The following is a 21,512-nucleotide window of genomic DNA, read 5'->3' on the forward strand; positions in this document are numbered from 1 at the left end:
GTGGAATAAACCTTTTCTTCCTTAAACTGCTTTTGTCACATATTTTATCGCAGCAACGGGCAAAGTGACAGACAAAACTCTTGCCAAACAAGTCTCTCCTGACCTCTCCTCTGGCGTGGCTGGATGTGGGCGGAGGTGAACACCGTGGACAGGGCTATTGCCTCCAAGGGCACAGGTCACTTCAGCAGGCAGGCGAATTCTGATGATCTTATTCTCTGCATGAGTTCGTCTTCTTCTTCTCTTCCTTTTTTTGAGACGGGATGTCTCACAGAGATCCTCCTGCCTCTGCTTCCCGGAGTCCTGGGATTAAAGAGTGTGTCATTACACCCAATTCGAGTTCAACTCTTACAAAGTAGTAAGAGGAAACTAGTAGAGACGCCTGCGCGTGTGCGAGACCGGATGGGGGCGTGGCGGGCAGGCGGGGACGCAAACCAGGGTCCTCAGGCTTTGGCTTTGGCTCCTCCCCACCGTGGTGGTGGTGGGAGCACCTGACGTCACGGGAGGCGGGCCGGGCGAGGGGCGTAGTCAGCTGGGGCGGCCCCGTGGGTGGGCGGGGTCTGCGGCGGAGGGGCGGGGCGCTGGCGCGTCCCGGAGCAGAGGCCGCCGCAGCCGCCGAGTATCCGGCAGCTGCTGACGCGCCGCGGGCCCGCGCCCATCCCTGCTCGTCCTCTCGGTGCCTCTTCTCAGCCCCGGGTGTCCGCACCGGGCCCCGCACAGCTGGCCGAGTCGCCAGCCGAACGCCCGACCCGGACGGACGCTGCGCCGAGGAGCCGCGCGGCCCGGCGCACACGGAAGTAGTGAGTGTCACGGTGGGGAGGTGGAGACGGTCGCGGTCAGCTCGGGGACGGTGCGAGGGGCACGAAGCGGGGCGTCCCGGGCGTCCCGTGCGTCCCGGGCGGCCGGGGCGGGGATTTCCAGGCGGCGGCCGGGAGGGAAGGAGAGGGGAGGGCCGCTCTGCTAACAGCGGCCCGCGCCGCCGACATCCTGTTTATGGCCCCGCGGCCTGCGCGCCGACGGCCCCTTGCGCTGGGACAGCCCGATCGCGGGACTCGGCAGGAGTCGCCGAGGGTCGTGGCTGGCGTCCTACCTGGTCGGCTCGTGCAGGGGGACTTTCTGGGTTTTGGGACTGCGTGGGGCGCGTCCGGGAACTCCGGACCGCAGCTTGCTGGAAAGCAGCGTGATGGAAGGCCATGGGTGAATGGACAGGGCAGAGCCCTACCCAGAGGGATTCATCGAAACTGGGACTAGTATCCGTGTGGCTCCACAACTCCTTGCAACGTTTCCGTGCGGCCGCCCGCGTTGCCTCAGATGCAGTAGGAACCCCCCGGAGACACTCCCAGGCTCCTGGGATGAGTGTTTAGGGAGCAAGTTCTTTAGGGAGACTAGATCAGAGGTGTGGTTATCACCAGGTGCCTGTGTGCCCCCTTAGGAGGTGTATTCTCTGTGATTTCCGGGGGGAACAAGGACTGTGCCCTAATTGATAGTCTTAATTCACGGTTGTGACCTGTCTTCTGCTCCTGCTTGGATACATCAGTATCCATGCTATTAAAATTCCTCCCCAGCCATAGAGTTCAGTCGCAGGTACTTACGGTAGTATAAAATTGCCATTGTTTCTTTCACGGAAGAAGGCATAAAAACCTTGGGTCGTTAAATAAGTAGAACACGGAGACAATTAGATACAAGTATCTAGTCTTTGGGTGTTGCCCTCCCCTTTTAAAAAGAAAATATTTGAGTTATGTGTGGGCATATATACAGTGTTGAAAGCTTTTGAAAAAGATGAACATTTTATATTGATTAAATAAGTCTTTGTTCCTTCCTTTACAAAACCACATTTTGTGTTGCTTATTGCTCTTGATTTTGGAGACTGATGTTTTCCAAGTACTAGGATTTGGGGCGGTAGGAAGCAAGAGCTGACGCACCTCCTCACCCCCTGGCTCAATCAGTAGTGCCCAAGTTGAGAGATCATGTGTTGGGGTACAAGGTGAGAATTAAGATTTGGGGTGCTGTGTGGCAAATCATTTCATTCCTGGCTTCAGTTTCCCAGGATCCAGGGAATACTTTTTATTGAGAAACACAATTTATTATGATTGTGTTCCTTTGCACTTTGTGGTGGAGGTTAATGGGGACTACCAGCCAGCATTATAGACAGCTCTGGTATAGCATTCTTTGTAATATGAAGTGAATATCTCTCTTCTGTATGGATCTAGAGCATGTTGAAAGAAACAGATACACCATACTGGAGGAAGCGTGGGCATTATAAATAGTAATTACAACTTAAGTCGACGTGTCATATTAGTTAGGCACTTAAGACTGTATTTGTTTCTTTACACTGCTGTAATTTTTCTTTCTCAGATTTTACTGTTAGGCTTTGTATTGAAAACAGCTAGTTTAAACTGTTTCAACCCCATGTCACAGTATGCTATTTGCTGGCTTTGGGAAATGATGCTAGAAAGTGAATGAATATGGGTACATTATTCAGCATTTCCCCAAATGTAACCATGTTCTATTTTGCTGTAATTTCAGCAAGTGTTAGTGTCATTTTGGCTTACCAGGAAGACCATTACCTTCCTGGCTACTTGGTGTCCTCCCTTTACAAATTTAAGGTGCTAGGGGGCGTTAGCTGTAAAATCTTTAATTCAGGCAACAGCTATAAAAGCTAGTAAAAAATATAGAGTTTTGAGGATAGGGTTCTTTTATAGGAATATGCTTGCCTTTAATTACATGAGGGAACTTAACCTTGGGACTTCCAAAGAAGACCTCGAAGTCTGCCAGTTTAAACAGGCTTACTTTACAAACAGTAATGGTTCTAAGGAAGAAAGATCTCAACAGCACATTACCAGCTATGGATCTTAATACTGTCCAAAAGACATTACTCTGTTCTTCCGAAAAACTTGAAGAAACACATGTATTTTGAGAGAAACACAAATGAAACAGCTACTGAAAATATATGTAGATCTAGACTCACTTTTATACAGAGAACACTAAATATAAATAATTGTATTAATAGAAAACTTTTTACAGCCCAGTGAAGACCAGGCAGGACATGTGTTTTCTCTATTAAGCACACATATTCTGTATATCCTTAGTATAATCTAGTGAGATGATAATAAGCTGCTGGATTTGTTGTCTGAGATATTCATATTTGTGCAAAGAATTTTTCTTTTGTTTTTGTTTTCTTGAGACAGGGTTTCTTTGTATAGCTCTGGGTGTCCCGGAACTAGCTGGCCTCAAACTCAGAGATCCTCCTGCCTTTACCTCCTGAGAGCTGGAAGTAAAGGTGTGTACCACCCGCCTGGCTTGTGTACAAAGAATTTTTAAAAACTAATTTTCATGGAGCTAGGGAGATGGCTCAGCAGTTAATAGCACTGACTACTCTTCTAGAGGACCTGGGGTCAATTCCAACACCCACATTTCAGCTCATAACTGTCTTAATGCTAGTTGCAGGGGATCCATCACCTTCAAACAAACACATGCAGGCAAAACACCAAGGCACATGAAAATAAATCATCTGAAAAATTAAGAAAACTAATTTTCATGTAAGGAATTTCAGGTGGACAGGAAATGGGTTTTTGAAGCAGAATCTAGCTGAGCAAGCAACTTTTGATGTTCTCTCATGTGCTGGGGCTTAATGGTACATGGAGCCCTGCCACTGAATAGAGATGCTTGAAGGAGCCTTGATGAATCTTTCAGACCAGTGGTTAACAGCTTGGTAAAATTTCAGGCTCAGGGAGGCATTGCCATTCTCTGGGGAGTTTTGGAAGGTACACCCTGGGGGAAAGGTGACATCTGGTGAGTAGAGGCTGGGTGTACTGGTAAACACTCAGCAATGCACAGCCCTTCCTATAACAAAGTATGGCCGGCTCAAAATGTCATTAGTGGTCAGGTGGAGAGATCATGCTTGGGGATACCAGGTGAGAAAAAAGATATTGGGGCTCATGTTGTGGCAAGTTATTTCATTCCTGGCACCGGCTTTCGTGTTCTAGAAACAAATGAAAGCACCCAGCTTAGTTATTTTGCAGTCTAGTGGGGAAGCCAGGTATTTAATGCAAACATGATACACGGAAGCCCAAGGACACACAAGCTAGAGCATCTCTGAAGAAACTGCATAATGAATTGTTAGAGTGGAAGCTGGTGAGGAAGGCACTGAGTTCATGTGCTGAGTGTAGAACGGGGGGATAGTTTAATGTTACTGAATTATTATTTTTGTATTTGTAGTGAAGGATTCATTTAGTATGCTTAGCAGAACTTTTTTTTTTTGTAAGTTTTCTTTTTCTTTTTTAACACAAAGCTTATTTTCTCAAGACAAGGAGGAAACTCACTGTAGAAAAATTAGAAAATGTAAGAAACCAGATAAAAAAAATCCCCCATGCTCTATTGCTTTTCCCATTAAAGACAGTCACATTCTTACCACATTTCCTTTGAGCATGGTTAAAATTGGAAGCAGACTCACCATAGAGGAGAGCAGAGCTGTTGTTGGTGGCCCAGTGGGAGAGTGAACACTACCGTTGTTTTTAAAATATTTAATTTTATTTTATGTGCATTGGTGTTTTGACTGCATTCATGTCTGTGTGAGGGTGTTTGGTCCCCTGGAACTGAAGTTATAGACAGTTATGAGGGTCCATGTGAGTGCTGGGAATTGAACCCAGGTCCTCTGGAAGAGCAGCAGTCAGTGCTGTTAACCACTGAGCCATCTCTCTAGCCCTGAATGCTACTTATTTCTATGCCCTCCATTTTCCCTTCTTAAATAATTCTGACCAAGTGAGGTGGAGTGGTGAATGTCTGTAATCCCACGTACTTGGGAGACTGGGGCAGGAGGAGTGCTTGAATTCAGGAGTTGGGGATCAGCCTGGGATAGAAGTAAGAGATCTTTTCCTAAAAAATACTGTAACGCAGAGGTCCAGTATTGACATTGACTAATTGATGCTGATGTGTTTTGTACTAAGTACCAAGCCCTGTCCTTAGTCCTTTGGTTGTTGCTTCCTCTGCTTCTTGTTCTCCTTGGCCTCAGTGAGGTATGCCACTGTAGCTTCCGGTCTCAAAAACTTTCTGGTAACATGGTTTTAGACAGCTGCCATGTTGAAATGCTCGGGTTTCAGGGCTAGGAAACAAATTCCTGTGAATACTCTTCCCTTTGAAGTACACCTACACTTCTGGCAGTTTGTGGCAACCAGAAAGAATAAAACATAAGTTCCTTCCTGTGATACTTCCACTTGAGGTTTTACGGTGTCTGGTTCTTCAGATCATTCCCCAGTACTCTGAGTACATCCCTTCGTCTCAAGACAATATGTGCAATGGTAGCAAAAGGAAGAGCTGTTAATTGTTGTTGTTTTGAGTCTTAGTCTTCCTCTAACCTAGGCTGATCTGGAGCTCTGTATGTGGCCTCAGATGTATGCCACCCTCCTGTTTCAGTCCTCCCAAGTGCTGGGATTAGAGATAGGAGCCAACAGGAAAATTCTTTTAAGTGTACTCTGGCCAGAAGACAGCTGACATTTGTTGAGATATTCTAAATCTATGTAACTGATTTATTTCATATCAATTCACATGATACTTTGTTCAACCATTTATTAATTCAGTAAATATGTATTGACCTCTTACTAATAATAGTCACAGAGAATGAATAAACTGAATAAAATACACAGGAATCCATGCCCTCCTAGGGTGTGCAGTTTGGAAGGAAAACTTTGAGGGAGTAGCAATTTTGGTGGCATGGATTATGCAAGTAGACCAAGTGAGTGCTATGGTGTGATTTCAGAGTGTCCTGCAAACCTTCACAATATTAAGATTTAGGAGTAGCTTATATTTTTAAAAATATACTGCAATTTGTTCTTTTTTGTACACAAACATCTCTTGGTACCTGCTAAGTGCTTGCCAGATGACTAAAGGCACAGCTTATATGGAAATAAACTTGCTGTGTATAAATATACATAGCTTTTACAGTGTGAGTGGTGCTACAACAGAGGTGAAAATTAAGACTCTTAGGGTCTCTCAAGAGAGCTAGATCCTGCTTACAAATGCTTTTTAAAAAGAGATGGGGTGGAGTTGGGAGGTGGCTGAGTAGATGAAGTGCTTGTAGTGCAAGCATGAGGATCCGAGTGTGATCCTCAGCACTCATGTAAAGGACTGGGTGCAATGGCATGCGCTTGTAATTCCAACGCTGAATTGGAGATCCCTGGGACTTGCTGACCAGCCAGGCTTGACAAATATGTGAGCTCCAGGTCAAGTAAGAGGTGCTGTCTTATTTTTTTTTTGGGGGGGGGGCGGGCAGAGACTCTGTGTAGTCCTGGCTGTCCTAGGAACCTCCTGTAGAAATCAGTCTGCCTCTGCCTCCTGGGATTAAGTGCTGGGATTAAAAGTGTGTGTCACCACTCCTGGCCCTTAGATTTTTTTTTTTTTTTTCCAAGATACTCTCTTTAAATACAAGGTGGTGTATGAAAGTATGTACACTCTTCACACAGAAAGATGGGGTCAGGGTCTTTCTCCTGGGTTCAGCTACTCCTGCCTCAGCCTCCCAATAGCTGCTACTTGGGGCACACACTGCTGAACCTGGCAGGCAGCCAGTAGAAGAGGCTTCATTTGAGTAGGTCCTTGAATTCCTTTGTTCTGAGGTCGGATGGGATGCTAGGAAGACATACAGTATGAGCAAAGGCTTGAAGCAAAGGCGTCCATGTACAGAAGATGGGTGACAGACTTATTTGCATGCAACAATTAGATCCCAGCCTTCTCAGGAGAGAGCAGCAGGAGGTGAGACAGTTGTAAGCAGGGACTCTTGAGTCAGAGAGCAGGAAGAGGTCAGGACTATGGCCTCAGTCCAGAGGATGAGTAGGGAAGATGAGAGCATTTGAGGTTTTGAGCTCAAGAATAAAACGAGCAGATGTGAAGCACTTTGTGTTCTCTACAGGGTCAGCATTTACCCTGTGCCGCACCACCCTTTCCTTCTCCTCAGCAACAAAAATGCTGCATTTAGTCACGATTTCTCAGTTCTTTGGAGTCTACCAGGAAGCAGGAAAGCCTAGAGTCCAACTAGGTGGCAAGAAGTCCATATATGCTTTCCCTGGAGTGCAGCAAAACCCATTTTGAGTTGTTTTTAAAGTTATCAGGTACTCTGACAGTTTAACTGGTTTTCAAGTCAATCAAAGATTAAATACAAGAAATCTTAGAGATAGGCATAATTAGAGAATATGGGCAGGAATGTATATCCTTGGAAGCACAGGGCTAATTTTTGTCTTAGTGCTTGAGGAGTAAAGGGATTATGCAAAGTGAGACGACAGCCAGAGTGAAACAGCCTGGGACACTTACTGGAGAGAGAATCTGTGGTAAACAGTGTAGCAATTTGAAATTGACCAGTGTGGCTGATACTGGTTAAGATGAGTATGGCATCCAGAAGGGCTTATGTTGTAGGGCCTGAGTGAAATGGAGGGAGAGTTTAGGCCTGTAGCTGAAGAGGCCACTTCATATACCTTGCTCAGAGGTTGGCTGGTGTGCAAGTAGGGGACAGAAACAGGGTCAGATGCTGTTTCAGGGTTTCTCCAGGGCAAATTCAAAGAGGTGTTTCCTTAGAATGAAAATCCTGCAAGCAATCTCGGCTTTGCTGAGGCAATAGGATAAGAACTGCTGCTAGACAGGACTTTAGTGCCTAGAACCGAAGCTGAAGGTGATGGACTTGGCAGTTTATTACACCTCCACTCAGAAAATAAATCTATTTATTGCATGGCAGTCTTGCTCTTCTCCCTTTCTTTTTTTTCCCTGTTTGTTTCTGTAAAGATTTGTTTATATTTATGTGGATGCGTGTATCTGTGTGAATGTATGGCACTGAACAGGTGCCCACAGAGACCTGAAGAGGATCTCCTGAAGCTGGAGTTACTGGGGGTTTGAACTGTCTGATGCGGGTTCTGGGAACCGAACTCTGGTCCTCTGGAAGTACTCTTAACTAGTGAGCCATCTCCAACCCCTGTTTTCTGGTTTTGATAATCTGTTTTGGACACTCTGAACCCAGACTATGGACTTAGCTGAGAGCAAGTTATTGCTGTTTTTATCCACAGAGTAGGTAGAGACAGTATCTACTTCTAAGATTATTTGAAGATTAACTACTAAAAATTTTGGAATGAGCCGGGCGTTGGTGGTGCACGCCTTTAATCCCAACACTTGGGAGGCAGAGGCAGGCGGATCTCTGTGAGTTCGAGACCAGCCTGGTCTACAAGAGCTAGTTCCAGGACAGTCTCCAAAGCCACAGAGACACCCTGTCTCGAAAAACCAAAACCAAACCAAAACAAAACAAAAAAAATTTTGGAATGGTGTCAGGCACATACTTTGAGGTAAAACTATCTAGCCTGTTTTATTTTTTAACTTTAAAAAATGATTGGTATTAGCCGGGTGGTGGTTCATGCCTTTGATCCCAGCACTTGGGAGACAGAGGAGGCAGATCTCTGTGAGTTCTAGACAACATTAACACCACTGACAAAAGATTGGTATGTATGCTTTGGGTCAATTTTGAAAAGCTTAAGTTATATTCAGAATGTTTAAAGATAGTATGGCATGTCCCCAGAAGATGTCAAGCAGAGCACCTGATATATTGTATTTTTGAAAGATTTCTGTTAATAGTGGGTAAACAAACAAACACTGTTGGTGCTTAAGGAAGGCAGTTAACATTGATGAATTTGTTATGCAGGCAGCATGATAGATGCTAGATAAATTAAGTTTTTCTTTAGTTTTTAATGAAAAATGAGAAACAAAGGTGCTTTTCTGTAAGTTCTGTAGAAGCTGTCCGAGATACAGTTTGGGAGGAACATACTGCACATCCTGGAGGACTAGGGTAAAGGTGCTGTTCAGCCTCTATGACTTCATGTGTGTAGCCAAGAGCGGGCTGCTGGCATAGACACAGGCACACTCGTTTGTGAAATGATGTCTTTAGGGTTGTGTTAACATTAAACATTTTATAAAGGAGATAATACTCCAGGGAGCTTTGCTGCTTAAAGAATTATAAGAAGTTAAAGGAACTTTGAAATGTGTGTTGTTTCCTCTTCTACAGTTTCTGCTCTATGTATATATCATACTTCCCTGAAGCCAGATCTACCCCAAACAGAACATTATAGGGAGTCAGTCCTTTTTCCTAGTTATGTGTGTATGAACATAGAGATATGTGTATTTTAAGTGTATTTCATTCTTAGTAACATTCTTGTTGGACAAGTTTATTGAATTTAGGTATTGGTAAAAACAGTAAGCCAGGCACAGTCGTGTACACCTGTAATCTTAGCACTTGGCAAGTGGAGGCAGGAGGAAGAGCTCAGGGTCATTCTCAGCTATGGAGAGTTTGAGCCCAGCCCAGGTTACCCAGCCTCTGCCTCAAAAACAAACAGGCAAGCAAGCAGTAACAACCTCCTACTCTTCCCTTGTCAAAAGAAAGAAAGAAAAAGGAAAAAGAATGGTGGTTGGAACAGCAGTCTTGATACCATTCTTTTTTTAAATTATTTATTATTATTTATGTTATATGTGTTTTGCTTGCATGAATTTATATGCACAGTGTGTATGCAGGAGCCTACAGAGGCCAGATCCACTTACAGATACTGTGAGCCATCCTGTAGACACTAAGAATTGAACCCAGGTCCTCTGGAGAGCAGCCAGTGTTCTTTTTTTTTTTCAATTGAAAATATTTTTTGTTTAAATATATTTATTTTTTATTTTATATACCAACACCAGTTTCCCCTTCCTCCCCTTCATATCCCCCCATCCATTCCTCATAGGGGGTAATCAGCCAGTGTTCTTAACTGAAAATCTCTCTCTCTATTTCCCCTCCCTCCCCCAGAGACAGGGTTTCTCTTTGTAGCTTTGTAGACCAGGCTGGCCTCGAACTCACAGAGATTCTCCTGTCTCTGCCTTCTGAGTGCTGGGATTAAAGGCATGTGACACCACCACCCTGCTGCAGTCCTCTTCTTACCCATGTGCTTTGACAGCGAAGTACATGTAGACCAATCTTTTCTTGTCTTTCCATTTAAGGTTGAGAAAGACAGAAAACCCCATTCTGATCTGTGGGGAGCAGTGGTGCCAAGGGCCATTCACCTGACTCTGTGGAAAGACTGCCTGGAGAGATTTAAAGAGTGAACTAGGATGTAACATTTTTAGGTGCCTTGGGTGATGAGGCTTGTCTGACTACACAAAGTAGCAATAAGAACAATTTGTAATGAATGCAGCTATCATTTATTTTTAATAACATCTTAAAGAGCTTAAGGGTATTAGAACTGACAGGTTCACCAATTAACCATGATTATATCTGCAGGCTTGTTTACATAGTTAATACAGTTAATTTTCTCTGACCATAATGAGGCTATAATTTATAGCAATTTTTTTTCAATTAGTAGAATTTAAAATAATCTTTCATGCTGGTGGGTTGCTGGCAGAGAGGCACAGGCAGACCTGTTTGTAAAATGATGTCTTTAGAGTTTGTGCTGGTGGTGTATCTGAGACACACACACACACACACACACACACACACACACACACACACACACACCACCCACCCACCCACCCACACACCCACCCACCCGAGAGTGTGGGGCGATAACTTGCTAGATGTATTTCTTCCTGTAGAAATCTTGTTTTTAAGTTGATTTTTTTGGCCCCACACAGGAAGGCAGGCAGATACAATTTGCATTATAAAAATAATTTTCTTTTTGCCTCACACACCTCCAGCTACATTTTAGGATTAATTTGCATACCTTAGACTAAAGAAAGTAGCATATGCATTGCCTAAATTTTGCATACTGCTTGATTTTGCTCAGCTAGAGCTGCTCTAAAATGCTGTTTGCTGACCATTGTGCATCTGTTACCTCATTGGTAAACTCAGCTGATGTCTGATGGCACTTCTACACAGCTTCCTCAGTCTCGTGTTTACAGAGATCTTCTACTCAGGGTGCTTGGACATGGAGGAGGGGGTTGAATTGGCCTGAACGTAGATTGTAAGCCCTCTTGATGTGGCTTTAGGAAGTAGGCCATGTCTGATATGCAAGCTGGCCAATATAAAGATGCTCTCTGGTTTTTACCTTGCTTCATTATTTAGCAGCTCTATGTAGATCATGATATGTGAAAACAAACCTGGCCTGACTTTGTTCTTCAGGCTTCTTGCTACTAGAAAAGAGTGATTTAGCAGTTAAACAAATGTTTGTGATGTTTATGCCATGTGTCAGAATAGATGTCTCATTGGCTCTAAGACAAAGATGGAGCAATAAGAAGCAAGCAGGCTCTGGGCAGTAAGTTTTTGTACACTAAGATCTGAAAGGTAAAAGAGGCTGTGCTAAGAGGTTAAGAAACTTTTCTATCTCTGAAGATGCTTCAGTGTTTAAAGGGTTTGCTCCCTGAGGACCTGAGTTCCATTCCCAGAATCCACATGGTGGAAGGAGAGAACTCACTCCTGCAAGTTGTTCACTGACTTCCATCCCCTCTCTGTCTGCCGATACCCCCCCCCCCCCCGTGTGTGTGTGTGTGTGTGTGTGTGTGTGTGTGTTTAAAAAAAGAAAAGTAAGGTGGAGAATGACTGAGGAAGACATCTGATGTCAGCTTCTGGCCATAATGTACACATGGACATGTACACACACATGGACATGTACACACACATGCAGGCACACACACAGACATGTGCACACACATGCAGGCACACACACAGACATGTGCACACACATGCAGGCATACACACATGGATATGCACACACATATGCAGGCACACACATGGGCATGTACACACACATGCAGACCCACAAAATAAAGATTTCTGGTTAGAAGAAACAACATATGCAAAGTCTTTGACAGACACTCTGAAATTATATACAGAGAGGAAAAAGGGACTGGGTTGTGAGCTAGGTGGCCCTTGATCAGGCAGTGCACTGTGATCCATAATACTTTGGCTTTCTGGCATGGTGAACAGGAAGTCAAAGGTTCTAAATTGGGCAGTAACATGATGGGACTGGTATCATTTATTGAAAAAAGAAAAAGAACATAGAACTCCATTTCTCACTACTGTTCTGGGGGGTCCTCCTCCCTTCACTTCATCAGTTTGCTGCCAAATGTCTTGAAATCTTTCATTTTCTTCCACCCACTCATTCTTTAACCCTTTACAAACAGACTGCTGTCTTCATACTCCGGGTTGCTCCCTTGAGTTCACCTTTCAGTCATGTGTTGAACTCCCCCCCCCCCCCCCTTTGTTGTGTAAAACAGTTCCTTGATGGCAGATGCCTCCAGCCCGACTGTCTTCTGGTGCCAGAGGCACAGTAAGCACTCTTTTCTCTTGTATCTGTCACCTTTGTGGGTAGATGTGTGCTCCTCTTCTGATAGCTCCCCTTCCCGAGGGAGGTTCTCCTCAAGGTTCATGTGTTGTGTAAACCATATAGATGTCCCGTTTTTGCCTATGTCCAGTTCTTTTTATTCCTTCGTCTCTGCTCCTTACATTCTCAAACACTGGTTGAGCCATTTCTCTGCTGTTCGAAACATTGGGGACATGCAGCATAGGTACTTGTGACAAGGACTTGGGTGAAAGAGGCTTGGTGCCTGCCCTGAAGGAGCAAGCATGCTTAGATGTTAAACTTGTCAATAAATAATTTCAGTGTGGCTTCAGATGGTGGAAATAGGGCAGAACATACTAATGAGGAAATAGAGAATGTGTAGGGGTGGGAAATAGGCCACATCTCAGAGGAAGCGATGACTTGAGCTGGAAGGTGAGTATGAAAAGCCAGGCCCTGCTGGAGGAAGCTGATAGGAGGGGGAAGGGGGCGAAGGAGCAGAAGCAGCACCTGCACTCCAATTCTGGATAATTGTCACTTGACGTGCTGGATCTCCTGACCTGGTGACTTGCTTACACTGCACATTTAAGTGCCCCCAAACTGATGCCAGCTCTTTCTGACCCATTGCCATACTGATGGGCAGTTCCCCCGCTTTTCTTAATAACATGTCTCAGCTCCTGGGACTACACTGTGTGTGTTAAAACTGCTGGCCTCTGCCTGTGGGGCATTCCAGCAGACATCGGGCAGCATATAAACTAGCCTGTGTGAAGAAGGGCCAGTGTTTCACATTATATGTGGACACTGAATTTCTACTTGTCTTGAATGTGTAAAAGCCTGTCTGTTTCTGACTGTACAAACAGGTGGCAGGCCAGGTGTGGCCTTTGCTCTGGCTGATCTCTCCCTTCCCTTTTCCCCATCCTACCCTGGTGATGTTCCTTCCTCAAGATTAGCCTTTCCCCTCCTGTGACTCCCAGCTGACCGACTTCACAGCCTTCAAACTGGCTTTCCTTTCCTGGGTTGCTCATCTTTACTCCACCTCTCCTGTCCCCAGCCTTTGTTCCTGGTCTGTCTTCCATGCAGATTCCATGCTTGATTGAGGTCACAAGATTTCTGGGGCTCCAGGCCTTTGAAGCCCTGTTGCCTTTGGGAAATAGCTCCAACTTTTCCACCTAAGTATGTTTTGACATGACCTTAACTTACTTTTCTTTCTCTCCCTAATTTTTTTTTTGAAATCTTTCCTTTTTTTTTTTTTTTTTTTTGAAATAGGGTCTCAGTGTCCAGAGTGGCCTTGAATTCCTCCTGCCTTACTCTGTTACCTGCCTTCTGTCCCACTGTACCCAGGTTTTGGGTCTTTTGCAGACTTAACTTGTACCATCACAGGCTCCTGAGGAAGGGAACTACCTCATGGAAATACTCCCTTCCTTGACAGGTTTCCACGATTTCATTGCATAAATGCTAAACTCTATGTAAGATCATGAATATTATACACACTGTATGAGGAATTCCAAGAATAGGCATTTTACTGCAGGGAGTCTGGGCAAGTTAGGTGGTTCAGTTTTGTGAAAGTTCACAAATTATTTTATATCCTTGGCCCTTTTGGTGGCTAAAATAAATAAATTTCAGGTAAGTTATTAATATTCCTTCTGTGGAATTGATATGCTTTGATTTTATAACCAGAAAGAAAAAAGAAAAATGTGTTGTGTAATTTGTGTTTCCTTGCCAGCAAGCTCAAAGTTAAAATGGGCTTGTTTTTGGTTGCTACATTTTTTTTTTTTACAATAACTTTTGCATCAGCCTTTCTACTAGACTGTCAAATGTTAGATTCCCCCTTTTTGACTAGGTGCTCATGTGTGTGTGAGGGTGCCATTTACATGTGTGGGGGTGAATGCTGGTAGTCATTCTCCATAACTCTTCTACCTTATTCACTGAGGTAGGGTCTCTCAATCAATGCTAAAACTTACACATATGATAAGTCTTGGTAGCCGGCTTGCTCCAGGAATCCTGTCTCTGTCTTCTCAGGTTAGAATTACAGACAGGCCATCATGCTCACCTGGCATTTCCATGAGTTTCTGGGGATCTGGATTCCAGTCCTCATGCTTACACAGCAAGTACTTTAACCACAGAGCCATCTCCCCAGGCCCATAGATCCTTCTTTTCATTAGTGGTTGTTTTGTGTATGTCTTTTATATTTACAGAGGTATTTTCTGCTCTGCCTCCCCTTTTTGGTGATGGAATTATAAATAGGGCAGGCAGAATGTGTATTGGATTTGGGTGTAGGTGATTAAAATTGGGCACTGCAGAGTTGGGCAGATGGTGCTGACTTTTCCTGTCCAGCACATGGCTGCCCCTGTGGGCTGTGGAGTAGCTAAAGGCCTTTGATGAAATCAGTTCGTTTTTTGACAATGTGTTAGGACCCTGAGAGGACAGAGGGCAGTTAATGTTGGATTGTTGTCCTCATACCTTTTCCTTCACTGTCCTTTGTGTGTTTAGGTAACAAACAGATAAGAACAGACCAACTTTTCCTCCTGGGGAATCCTCACCATGTCTAATCTCAGAGTCCTGCTTCTTTCCACATACATGCTGGTAGAGCTCTTTCAGGTTGGGATGGAGGCTACAATTTAGCCATGTCAGAATCTCATGAGTACAGGACGAAAATGTCAGCGATAATCATTTCTGTGAGGATAGGCTGGGAGTAGACAAGAGATTCCTGTTACAATGAACTGACTTGTGTAACAGTGTATCTAATGTCTCTTAAGACAGAAAAGTGTGTGTGTGTGTGTGTGGGGTGTGTGTGTGTGTGTGTGTGTGTGTGTGTGGCGGGGGGGGGCGGGGGGGGCGGGGGGGCGGGGGGGGGGATCCAAGTAGTCTTTGCACCTTGGTTTCTGCCACCTGCACTAACAACATGGTGTTAAAGGACAAATGTCTTGGGTGAAACAGGCAATAGGCAGGCCAGTGAGTGCTTAGGGCAGGGCCTGTCCTCCAGCTCTGAGACTAGTCCTGTCTTCCCAGCTGCTGAGAAAGGGGTGTGAAGCTAAGGCTCCTAATTAGTGAGTGTGCCACTGTGGGATTTGTACTTTGCATTTGTTATTTAGTTTAATATTTGTAAGAGACAGAGAGTAGAGTCTTGATGGAATTTTTTTTTAGAGATGCAACCAGACCACTAGCTTGTCAGTTACAGGCATTGACATTTAAAATGGAACCTGTGACATGTGTTCCTAAAGTTTCTGAAGTAGTTGTTGGTCCTTAGAAACGATAATGTGTGTGTAGTGTTTTGTTAGATACTGTAGCAAAGAAGTGTTAAGATTCCCTACCCTTTTGGACAGTGGATCTATGTTGCCCTAAATTCCTGGGTTCAGTTTGTTTCCCAAGTATCTGGGGCTAAAGGTGTGTACTACCACCATTCCTGGTAGGACCCCTTTATTTTTCTCTCTTTCTCTTTCCTCTCCTCCTCCTTCATTCTTTGTCTTCCACTTCCTCCATCTTCCTACTCCTCCTTCCTCTTTTTTCTTCTTCCTCTTCTTGTTCTCTTTCTTTCCATCTCTCTGTCTCTCTTTCTATTGAGCAGGATATTTGAGTTCACTTAGCTGTCTTAAAATGAGTTTTGTCTTTAATCCCAGGACTTGGGAGGCAGAAGATCTCTGTGCATTCAAGACAGCATGTTCTCCATAGCTTGAAGACAGCCACAGCTACATAATAGAAAGATCCCTTCAAAAACAGAAAAAAAAAATAGGAAATCCCTTATTGTTTGCTGAATGTTTCTCTGTGTCATATACTCGGAGAGTAATCATCTCTAGTATGGGTGTGTAAATAGGTAGAAGCATTGAGCTTTGCAGTGTACTGAATCAAACAGGCTAACCTGACCAGTAGTCTCAGTTCCTGAATCATGCCTTCAGGTCCTGAGATCCCTTGATACTCTCTCTGCATACTCTTCTAGCTTATTCTCTACTGGCCTTTGAGATGACAAAATTACTCCTAGTTTTCTGGCTGTAACACAGTTTTCTGTTTTGGCAGGGCAGAGGTCTAGTGTTTCAGTACTTTCTGTGTTAATTTGGTCTTATTGTGTGTTGACTTGGGAATGTCATCATGTATATAGCAGTGTGTATTGGGGCAAAATGTCTTCTAACTAACAACCACTGAGGGATGAAGTTTCTAAAGTGCAGCAGTATCCTTAAGTTAAAGTCTGCGTGCGTGTGTGCGTGCGTATGTAGAGATGGCTCAGTGGTTAAGAGCACTGGCTGCTCTTTAGAGGACCCAGGTTCAATTTCCAGCACCCACATGGCAGCTCACAACTGTCTGTAACTCCAGTTCCAGGGGATCCAACATCCATTGGCAAAACAGCAGTGCACATAAAATAAAAATAAATAAATTATTTTTAAAAAGACTGTTTTTGTATGTGCTGCTTGCGTTGGCACACTTTAAAGACTTGGATGTCAGACAATCCAGCCATGTTCTGGCACCTATAATTGCACTGCTTAACTGTCATCTTTTGCTGGCCCATATATCTTGAACCACTGCCATTGGGTTTGGCATACAGTAGAAATCCTGTGAAAAGACTGTTGAGTCCTCTAAAAACCAAAGAAGGCTGAGGTAGGTAGAGGTGATGTGAACCCAGGAGTTTAAGACCAATGTTGAGAATATTACAAGAGCTCTCTCAGAGGAAAAAACCTGAGTGCTCATTTCCTTTGCTTAATGTCTGTTCTTTTTCAGGGAGGGAGAGAGAAAGGGAGAGGGAGGGAGAGGGAGAAGGAGTGGGGATGGGAGGTGGAGGGAGAGGGAGAGGGAGAGGGAGAGATGTTCAAGTGTCCTCAAGGGCGGGTTACCTAGGGTCTCACAGACTGACTAGGCTGGCAGGCCTCACCTCCCTAGCCCTGGCATTATGCACATGTGTCACCATGCCTCCTGGAGATGGAGCTCAGGTCCACTTTTTTGTATAGCAAGTTAGTTTACCAGCGGAGCTAGCTCACCAGCTCAGATATGGTTCAACTGGAGAACAAAACAAAAACCCAAAATCAATGGAATAGGAATCAGGCAACACCAAATGACTATTTCTACAAATTGCCACTTAGATGAAAATACTGCTTCTGCTAGGAGAGAAGGGGACATTTGAAGGGGCCTCCGCCAGGCATTTGTGACAGTTTTTATTGTTTTAAGAGATCATGAAGATGGCCAGCCTGAGCACATTAGTTGAGTTCATCAAAACTGTCTAGTAAGAACATTTAAAGTTATCAGCATACATGACCATAAGAATTGGAAGACATCAAAGTGCCAGGAAATGGGGAAAAAGAGTGGCAAGGAAGTGACTGTAGGACCTCTGTGGGCCAGTACTTTAGTAGGTTGTTGCTTTGTTTGACCCAGGTTGGCCTTGAACTTGGGATCCTCACACCTCAGCCTCCCAAGTGCTGTGTGTTACATCATGCTTGATTTGTCATTGATTGATACTGCAGTTCATAAAATAGCCACATGTAGACTTTATTAAAAATTAAGTACCTACCTGTTGAAATAATTCCAAAGAGGCTGAGATAGTTTTAAAGTTTTTAAATTATGTGTATATGTGTATGGGTACTGTGCATTCAGAAGAGGATGTTAGATCCTTGAAAATGGAGTTATAGATGGCTGTGGGTGCTGGGAATTGAACTCTGGTTCTCTGGAAAAGCAGCAAGTGCTTTTAACAGCTGAGCCATTTCTTTAACACTGAGGCTGTTTTATGGCCAGAAGACTTTGAGGTGATCTGAGAGATACTAGGATTCCTTAGGCTTTGTTGGCTAACTTAGATATTAATAATGACAGTGTCCTGTAAAAGACGAGTGATAGAGCTGTTTGTTTTGGGGCAGTGTCCTGGGTGTGCCACAGTCTGAAGGACAGGCTGGGTGGGCAGTGCTGAGCCCAAACCAATCCCAAGTTGTACCTAGGAATGATTAAACTTTTTAAAAATCTGTTTTAAACATTTTAATAATGACTAAATCTTTAATAAAAATGTTCCCTTTTGCCAGGCGGTGGTAGTGCATGCCATTAATCCAGGCACTAGGGAGGCAGAGGTAGGTGGATCTCTGAGTTTGAGGCCAGAGTGAGTTCCAGAATAGCCAGGTCTACACAGACAAACCCTGTCTTGGGGAAAAAAAAAAAAAAAGGAAGAAAAACTTTCTCTTTAGTGTTGGCATTTACTTGTGCATTAAAGCTATTGTTACAATAAACGAGCAATATTTTTACATAAAGTAACTTTACAATAAATAAAATTCTATTCCAGTCTTTGCCACTAATACATATATGAGTCTATATTATATAATTGTTGTTGCAGGCTTTATATAATTGGCTTTTTCTTACTTAAATATTTTAAACATTCTATTTCAGTATAGCCTTCATAAAATAATTTTAAATATCTGTTATTTGGGATAGGTATTATTTTGCTTAGATAAATCATCTATTACATAATATTTAAGCTATTTCTGCCTTTTATACTATGTGTTTATGTGAAGTGGCAGTTTCAGCACTGGCAATTATAAAATAAAAATATTGATCAACTTTGAAAACCATTGAAGACACTGTGTCCTACAGTATCAAATGTTCAGCCAAGATTTAATTCTTGATGTAAAAATAACCAAGCAAGAAATTGCTCTGGTTTTTAGCAAATGGTAAATGTATATTAAGAAGCTATTTTTAAAGTTTCTTTTTGGCATGGTGAGGAATGCCTTTAGCCCCAGCACATGGGAGTAGAAGCAAGCAGATCTTTGTGAGTTCAAGGCCATTCTGGTCTACATAGTGCCATCTGGAATAACCAGGACTATACAATGAGACCCTGTCTCACAAAAGAAAAAGATTTCTTTATGTTTTTCAATTAGTGTTTAATTTATGTTTCTGATTTCTATCCCTATATGTCCTAGATTGTGTAAATTTCTATGTGAAAGTGGTCATACCTGGAAAAACTTTGAAGAAGCCTTTATGGGCTAGAGAGATAGCTGGGTGCTAAGCACACTCACTGATGTTCTTGCAGAGGGCCCAGGTTCAGTTCCCAACATCCATATGGAAACTCATAACTGCGTGTGGCTCCACTTCCCAGGGGTCTGAGACCTCTTCTGGCCTTGTAGGCATCATGTACATAGGCGGTGCACATACACACAGGCAGGTAAACCCTCAAAAATTAAATAAAGTCTTTACAAAAAGCAAGCAGCAGCAGCAGCCCTGTTCTTGAGTACTTCTCTTTTCGTTCTTGTCTTCCCTAGCATGTTCATGCAACAGTTACCTAGTGCAGGAACCTGGTATACTAAGAACAGTAACAGTGAGAAAGGGGTGATGGGCTGGGGATGTGGCCCAGCTTGCTCTGAAAGCATGAGGGTCAGTCCCCAGCATCCCTGTAAAGAACTTGGTGTGGTAGTATGTGCTTTGGAATTCAGTGCTGGTGAAGTAGACAGGAGGGTCCCTAGGGCTCACTGGCTAGCCAGCCTAACCTAATTGGCAAGTCTCAGCAGTTTCCATTGAGAGACCCATTTCAAAACACACATATACTTCGCCACCACTACCACCACCAAAGTTGATGACACTCAAAGTTGACCTCTGGGCTCCTGTGCACACATGGACATGCACTTTACATAGGCACCCTGTCCCTCCCTAACATCCACTTCTCCAGAGGTTTGAAAGCTCCTGACTGATATATGCTTTGGTTTCATTTCACTTAAGACTTAAGGGAATTTGGGCTTAGGAGGTGAAACAGTTTCACACTTCTGGTCCCAAGCTCCATATGCTCCCATTGTGTTCTGTTTAGGGACCACACACCATTCTGTGGAGCCAGGCCTGTAATGCCGGAGCTGTAGTAGTCTGCCTGGCCCCCTGGCTCTGTAGAGCCGCCAGTAGCTTGCTTGTCTTCAGTTGTTCCTCTGGTCACTGTCAATTTTGGCCACGTTTGAGTCAAAATTTACCAACCCATACCTTGTCCTTGTAGAGAGTTCTGTTGTCAGCAAATTCTCAAGGTTGGGTGCAGCCTGAGCAGACAGTTCAGTGAAGTTATTTATGGCTGAGACCCTGAGGCAGAATTGTGTTGACTAAGACTTGGACCTGGACAGGGGTTTTTGTTTTCTTTTTCCTTCTGATAGTCTTTCCTTTTGCTTAATCTTTAAAAGCTGTAGGCTATGCATTTAAATTAATTGTAACTTTCCTATATTGTACAAGAAAGATACGTATTTTAGGAACTCTTCACTGACAGGTATGTTTGATCTCTACTGACATGACACTATGTTTTCTAAAATGTTGAATTGATTTTGTATAATAACTGTATGTTCAAAACATAGTTAGGGCTTCATTAGAATACTGTGCACCCATTGTTAATACCCTTTGAGAGATGTGAGGAGAAAAACCTAGTGATTAGTTCTTTCTAGGCAGTCATTGGGAGTTGCCATACTGCTGAACTGTAAACAATAGCAAATTTGCCTTTTAGAAAACTTAACAGTTTTTTTTTGTTAAGAGCTTAGTATGTATTAATTAATCTTTGTTTTCTGTGTTTATGAACCTATACATTTAAAAAAGAGTTTTTTTTCCTTTTGTTTTATTTTTGAGACAAGGTCTGGATACATAACCTTGGCTGTCCTGGAACTCACTATTGTAGGCAAGATTGGCCTCGAACTCACAGAGATCCACCTGCCTCTGCTTCCGAAGTGCTAGGATTAAAGACACGTACCACCACATCCCGAGAGAGAGAGAGAGAGAGAGAGAGAGAGAGAGAGAGAGAGAGAGAGAGAGAGAGAGAAAAAAAACAGAGTTTTCAAGGACATTGTAGCATATAGTTGTTTTATTATGTGACTTTTTCACCAAATGATTCCTTACCCCCAACTCCATAGTCATAACTTTTAATTGTATGTCACAACTTTTTATGATGCATAGTTTTTATTGCATGGATGAACCAGAGTTTAACCTAATTCTGGACTGTGGGGTCTGTATATTGCTTGTCTGATACGTAGTGCACATATAAACATTTATATCTCTCTCTGTATCTGATTATTTCCTTAGGATATATAAGAGTTATTGTCTGAAAGTTTTTTCCAAATTTTAATTACATGCATGATTTAAAAGCACACATTGATCTTGGGCTAGTGGCATAGATCAGGTGGTAGAGTGTTTGTCTACCACAAATGAAGCACTAGGTTGGAACTTGGGAGGTAGAGGTAGGAGAATAAGTTCAAGGTCATCCTCTGGTACATAATGAGTTCAAAGCCAGTTTGGACTAGAGACTGTACACACACAGAGTGGGGGGAGGGGGGAGGG

The 21,512-nt window shown here is 43.5% G+C and overlaps 1 protein-coding gene across 1 annotated transcript in view; it reads left to right on the forward strand.

Moving 5' to 3' along the window:
- Nucleotides 1-586: 586 nt before the first annotated feature.
- The window catches only part of Jak1 (Janus kinase 1), a 119,182-nt gene continuing 98,256 nt past the window's right edge, over nt 587-21,512 (forward strand). Inside the window, exon 1 of the mRNA XM_027400501.2 lies at nt 587-797. The gene's annotated coding sequence lies outside the window, so the exon portion shown is untranslated. The remainder of the gene's footprint in view (nt 798-21,512) is intronic.

The sequence above is a fragment of the Cricetulus griseus genome, chromosome 2, assembly GCF_003668045.3.
Source record: "Cricetulus griseus strain 17A/GY chromosome 2, alternate assembly CriGri-PICRH-1.0, whole genome shotgun sequence".
Taxonomy (NCBI): Eukaryota; Metazoa; Chordata; class Mammalia; order Rodentia; family Cricetidae; genus Cricetulus; species Cricetulus griseus.